The sequence below is a fragment of the Pteropus vampyrus genome, unplaced genomic scaffold (genome assembly GCF_000151845.1).
Source record: "Pteropus vampyrus isolate Shadow unplaced genomic scaffold, Pvam_2.0 Scaffold612, whole genome shotgun sequence".
NCBI classification, from domain to species: domain Eukaryota; kingdom Metazoa; phylum Chordata; class Mammalia; order Chiroptera; family Pteropodidae; genus Pteropus; species Pteropus vampyrus.
Genome location: NW_011889393.1, coordinates 83347 through 83670, shown reverse-complemented (window position 1 = coordinate 83670; position 324 = coordinate 83347). Strand labels below are relative to the sequence as shown.

Sequence of the window (324 nt, the reverse complement as noted above, 5' to 3'; positions counted from 1 at the left end):
AGTTCCCTGGTTTCGCAGCCGTACCATAGTTACATAAGAAGTAAGCACTGGGGGACACTGGGTGGAGGGTACATGTGGGTCACATTTCTGTACTACTTTTGCAACTTCTCATGAATCTATAATTATTTCAAAATAAAAGTTATTAAAAGTGGAATGAGAAACAGCCCCTGAGTTGAAAGCTGTCATCCAGTCGTGCGGGGAGAGTCCAAGGTAAAAAGCAGTGATGGCGAGCGCCATGAACTGGGCAGACTGGGCGGTCAGGGGGTGTCTGGTCTCCCGGAGAGGGCTTCATAACAGGAGAGGCGGGGGGAGTTGGGTGGACAG

The 324-nt window shown here is 50.0% G+C and overlaps 1 protein-coding gene across 1 annotated transcript in view; it reads right to left on the bottom strand.

The window, feature by feature from the left end:
* The window catches only part of LOC105308675 (protein kinase C theta type-like), a 79362-nt gene that overhangs the window by 14548 nt on the left and 64490 nt on the right, over positions 1-324 (bottom strand). The window lies entirely within an intron of this gene.